This window comes from Wasmannia auropunctata, unplaced genomic scaffold (assembly GCF_000956235.1).
Source record: "Wasmannia auropunctata unplaced genomic scaffold, wasmannia.A_1.0 LD336101.1, whole genome shotgun sequence".
NCBI classification, from domain to species: domain Eukaryota; kingdom Metazoa; phylum Arthropoda; class Insecta; order Hymenoptera; family Formicidae; genus Wasmannia; species Wasmannia auropunctata.
The window spans coordinates 3122237-3127444 of NW_012026789.1; the positions used below are offsets into that span (position 1 = coordinate 3122237).

The window sequence follows — 5208 nt, forward strand, 5'->3', positions numbered from 1 at the left end:
TACACTCAACTAATCTTTATTGATTGTTCCTACCGCCGGAAGCGCTGGGACAGCCGTACATGTAAAACGCGCGTACACATATTTAAAATTGACAGATCATACGCAGCGGATTCCGCGAATATCTGTGTGACGACGATAGCGAAATATTGACATTTATTTATGATACTTTCTGATTCACGCACACACTTGTGCAACCAAAAATATTTACGTACAAAGTATAATACAATTTACAAATATTGAATTTATTACGATACAACGCACTCTGAAGGTTGTCACCAAATCGTGAAAGAATAAAATGCTTTCTCCCGCAAGATATCCGCGTATTAAACAGAATGCGGATAGAGAGGGAGAATATCTCTAAAGCTATCGTATATATGCACATACACCATGAATAGCGAGCACCATTCTGACGCTTGGTTCAAATAGAATGTGGCATTAAAAAAAGTAATGCCTTTTTTTGAAAAATGCTGTACGATAAGTTATCTATATATACATTTGCTTTCAGAAAATTTTCTATAGAAACCTGCAGAAAAATTTCACGATTCAAACAAGCGTAAAATTTCCCCATTAACGCAAAAGCCCGAGTTATACTGCAACAACTTTATTACCCATGTCGAATCTCAATGTATTAATTACCGGTCGCTTTCAGCTTGAATTACGTTTTGCTCATGATTCAACTGCGAAGCGGATGTAACTACTATAAAGTCATTCATATCAAGTGGAATGTAAACGACACGGGAAGAGAAAAAGGCGCATTCCTCAAGTGCAGACTGCATTCAAGCTGGTTGAGTGAAATTAATGCGTTTCCATGGTCGTTCGGCGACATCCGACCCCCTATCTTTAGGGAAAAATACTATTTTGCGCGACACTCCAACAGAAGTAACAGAAGTAATGTTATATAAATCAGCGCCACTGTACAACGCGACGTAAAGGGTATACAAATAATATAACGCAACGAATGTCTCAGAGAAACACGCATACACGAAAGAATTTTTTATTAATAGAGAATTCGCAACAGCAGAGAGCACCATAAATTAACTGCTTCGCGAACGACGCGCGTTGTTTATAATGTCCACTACTAAAACATAAATTAACTTCGTCCAAACAACCCCCTTTTTTATGTGATATGTAACAGCGCTATAAATCCTTTTCTTTCAAATAATGAAATTAATTTCGACCTGCAGTACGAGAGAGCGAAGTGCGTTTTTCATTGAAAACAAAAATTATAATAAAGGATTTAATTTTCCCGGAAACAACACAAAGAACACGCTCCTGCTGTTACTCCTATTGTACTTTATTCAAATATCACCTGTACGTTTTGTTGTTTGCGTCATCTCCCCGGAAATTGCTACACGACTTCCTCGAAAATTTCGACCGCGGAAATTTATTTTCCCGAGAAAAGTTGTCCAAGATATATGCACAGCATCGATAGATTATGCCCGCATGCAAGGAACATACGTACAATGGAGTCTCCGCGCCAAATCTTTTCGATCGTTCACACGGAATTTCTACTCGACAATCACGATGATCCTGGATTATGGAGCGTACGCGGACAATCGCGAGCGAAAACTTCGACAATTCTCTAGCTGGTATTTTTGGCATGTGCAATATTGTATATAAATATTTTTTCGACATATATGAGAAATGTATCACTTTTACATATTTAAACAGCGCAACTTTACATGCTGGATTATGATTACAATGCGATTATATCATTATAAGTGGAGAAGTTCATACGATAGGAATAAAAAAATTATAAATTAATAAATTGAATTAATAAATAATATAAAGATAGAAACATAAAAATTAATAAATAATATAAATATAAAGAAATATAAAGAAAATATAAGAATATAAAGAAAAAATAATAATTAATAAATAATATATAAAAACGTAAAAATGTGCAAATAATAACAGTTTGCAAACGTAAAGTTTATTGCTAAATATTTTATACATTAATGACTATGAGTATGGTGTAACAATACATTTGCAATTATTTGTATGCTTATTAGTTTAAGTAATAAGTATACATTATTGATGCGTGCTTATTAGTTTAACTAATAAGCATAGTCAGATTCATATAATTGAATATAATTAATGATTAATGAAGCTAATTGCTATATTATATATTATATAAAACGAATCATACGTGAAATTATACGATGGTTAAACTATTAGTTTAAAGTTTAGAATTAAGGTGATATAGAAATATTCTTTTTACATCGATAATTTTTATCAAATTTTTTTTATCTACTAATAATTTGAAAAAATGCCAATATATACGTATCTATAAATGACAACAACAAGATGATGTATAATAATTTTATTATGTTCTACATAACGAATTGTTTTGAAATATGTTATAATGAAACGAAAGAAACGTTATTTTATAATTACGAAAATACGATCGCGAAATAACGAATAGAAAGGTTTGTTCTTTGCATTAGACGAGATACCCTATATCTCAGAGTCGTGCCAAACGGAGAGAGCCGAAAAGTAGCGCGAGAAAATCGAAGAGAATGATACGTAAGGAGGCGCCCAGCTCTGCCGGAAGTGGATGAATTGGCTCAAAGGCGATATGGCCTGAAAGCCTCAAAGAGGAGGATCCGGCACTCAGGGCGACATAGATTATTCATGTAATTCTGCACTCACTTTGCCTCGCGATCGATCAGTCACGGAACGATGCTCATCTGAATAATGAAATTCGAGGATTCCTTGCGCCGATGACGCGACGGGGGGCCCGCTGAGATTTTCGAGTTCTCGAAACGCGAGTGGATTCGGCAGAATCCGCTCCTGAATCCCCGGAACCTATCTCGGGGATCTGAAATTTAAAGATCTCAGGAGAGGGCACCCCCGATTATAAATTAATTTCGATGAAAGCATCAGATTGAAAGTACGAATAAAAGATGTATTTGCAAACATTAAATTTCAATTACCTTTAATTATTGCTTAGAATTTTAAATTCTTCACGTTGTGAAAATAATTTTTTTCCATCGATGTTATTTCTGCGGAATTATCAAGTAGAATGTTGATCTCTATATGTATGCACCTATGATAATTTCGAAAATATTGCAAAACTAGAACATATTTCACGTAGGTATATAGATTCATGAAGTAGGTACAAATAATCATCAAAGTTATTTAATATGTTACCAAAATGCAATATCAACTTTAGATTGCTTTAATATTGTTGTTAAATTAATAACTCACTGATAACGTGAACATTAACGGTCTGAAGCTAAACCAGAGGTGCTACAGAGAAGTTATAATTTTCACTAGGATTAAATCAAGTAACAATTTCATCGCAAATTGCATTCAAATTGCTCCTTAATTATCTTTTAAATTTATAGCCGCCGAATAAAGCGTTCTCTCATTCGTGAGATTGATGTACGACGAGAAGGGAGGGGGAGTTTATACTTTAATAACGGGCGAGTCTCATCTTTTCGAAATGCGATAGCGAAAGTTGGATCTTATTAATTTCAGCAATTTTGCAATGAAAAATGATGACGGTGAGGACGCCAGTGGGGAGCAATTCTCGATACAACTATTTTGCCATTGGGACAGCTTCATCCGTATATATTCCGTGCCTGTACTCACCCTCGTTGTCCTCTGCAGTCCAAATTAAGTTTACCGTACTTTGATGTTCTAGCTTAACAAGGTTCTGGGATGCTGCTTTTGTTGCTTAGTGTCTGCACGATCGCATTCCTCCGGCAGCTTACGCTGTTTGAAAACTTTTCTTTGAACTGTTCCAGCTGACAAAGAGAATTCCGTAGGTACGGCGGCGTGGCGGTAGGATGAGAAAAATCGACGGTTGCGATCGACCGATCGCCCACTAATCACCCGCCGTTCGTCGTGATTTCCGCCGTGGCGAAGGGAGCACGGTAGTGTGATAAATTGTTTTCGCACGAAACGAAAATTGAAGGCGGGATCGACGGCGCGACGGTAAAAATTAACATCAGACAAACTTCACAACGTGCTCGCTCATAATTTTCAATTTCTTTCTAATCTTTCCGGTATATCAATATTTCCTCGTGCGACGAGGGCAGGATTTTTTGAATTAACGATGCTAAAAGCATCAAATACAAAACGCGTATCTGTATAATAAATCATCAATCCAACCTGTCGAAACCTGCTACGTAGTTGTAGCGTGCCAGTTCGAGTGTTGCAAATGAACTTAATACGCTGTAAACAGAAAACAAAACGTCCTTCCGTTCTACGTTACCTTTTTTTCCGCTCCTTTTTATCTTAATTCTAAAATTAAATCGCATTCTTTTCGTTACTTATAATAACGCGTTTATTCTGTACGATGCATTTAAACGATGTTGTACAAAATCGATTCGTGTAAAAAAAACGCGATTTATATATAGTCTTTGTGTTGTTATCAGATTACAATATAACACGGTAAACACTTTTTTTTGTTAAATACTTTACAGCCAGTTCGGCCTAGTAAATTACAAGACCATTGATATTCAGTGAATAAATATTAAACGTTTAATAATAACATGCTCGTTGCGGTAAAGATTAAGGTAAAAGATTAAGGAACTCAGGATATGAATCTATGTAAGAAGCTTAATGGATTGTAACTAACGACACATATATATACATACATGGATCACATACATTCTGTCTGCGGATGACTCCGTGTCACAGCCTCCTCATAAAGTGGGATGAGAAAGATTACTGACTGGAGCCTCCTCCCCGAGGACGGAATCCTTGATTTAAGCACGTTGTATATAGTCGTACCGCTTTAGCCTATAAATATGACAGCGAATGCCGTTGTGTCGCTTTAGCCTATAAATATGACAGCAAACATAAATAAGAGTTTGCCACTTGCCACCTCGTATTACTTCATACTTGAACACATTTCGTATAAACACATGTCGCGAAAATGAGGGAACAAATTTGAAGCGAATATCGTGAACGGAAACGTATAATATGAACCGGAGATAAATCACGAGGCTCTCTCATCCGACGATTTCTAATTAAAAGAAAATAAGAGAAGAAGAGAGAAGGGTAGGAGGGGATGGGGAGGGCAAAGAGCGGTTGAGAAATCGCATTTCAACGCGCGGTGCACTTCAGCGTCCCCACTTTGATCGTATCCCACGTTTCCCTTTGGCATGATAAGTCCACGGTGTTTCTCGTTTCACGGCGTAATAACCATTTGCCCGGTCTGCGGGCAACGCGTGTTTCGCTGGGCCAAACCGGCAA

At 36.7% G+C, this 5208-nt stretch overlaps 1 long non-coding RNA gene across 1 annotated transcript; it reads right to left on the bottom strand.

Moving 5' to 3' along the window:
* Nucleotides 1-2271: 2271 nt before the first annotated feature.
* LOC105459289 lies at nt 2272-4978 on the bottom strand. Its single transcript, XR_975662.1, has 3 exons — nt 4608-4978; nt 3598-4182; nt 2272-3049 (listed from the first exon to the last, which is right to left on the bottom strand). It is a non-coding gene; the product is annotated as an uncharacterized LOC105459289 (long non-coding RNA).
* Between the last annotated feature and the right edge of the window lie 230 nt (nt 4979-5208).